Genomic DNA, 755 nt, shown 5'->3' with positions numbered 1-755 from the left:
GTATCTTCCCATGTGCCCATGAATACGGCTGTGCGCACTCATCCTTGCTGTTGTACATAAAGAGTAATGTACTTCAATAGCATTCATCATAGTTGGATATACATGTAGTAAAAATGAGGATCACTTCCTATGATTTTAATATTAATGTTTTTCATTGCTACATACACAGCCCTAAGTAACAATTCATTCGGTCTTTGCAATGGATTTAAGGTGCTTTTCATGGTTTATGAGGGTGACGAAATCCAATTGAATCCCTTCCGGTTGCGTTCTTCACCGCGTTTTACCTGTCGTCACATCTGGTGCTCAGGGTCGCGCGTGAGACAACGGTATACTCTTTTTACCTGCCTAACGAAAATCTTGAAGGTAATTTTTGCCAAACGATAATTGCGTCCCTTTACCGCGTTTTACTTTATAAATATCAGAAGGAGCTGTCATCTGGCCGTAAGGACAGGTATATGTTCGGTTTCGGAAGGACCGCGTGTGGAAAGTGGTGAGTATTTGTATACTGTCCTTTAATTTACAAAGTTTAAATGAATGTACAAGTTGGAGTGGTTTCCATATTAATTTGTTATCATCATATCTTTCTTAGGAATCGAAGAATAGCTGGACGAGGAAGCCAGATTGGAATTGCAATTGAGTGTCTACCAGGAAACATTAGTGGTCTTGCGCAAACATGAATAATTAATTGCAAAATTGAAGAAAATTATCTGTACTCGAGTGCACCGCTGCAATTCTCTCTAATCAAAGCATAAATA

Source organism: Ceratina calcarata, unplaced genomic scaffold, assembly GCF_001652005.2.
Source record: "Ceratina calcarata isolate Rehan_Ccalc_2016 unplaced genomic scaffold, ASM165200v1 scaffold1466, whole genome shotgun sequence".
NCBI lineage: Eukaryota > Metazoa > Arthropoda > Insecta > Hymenoptera > Apidae > Ceratina > Ceratina calcarata.
The sequence above is the reverse complement of the archived record's forward strand: the minus strand, read 5'-3'. Positions refer to the sequence as shown.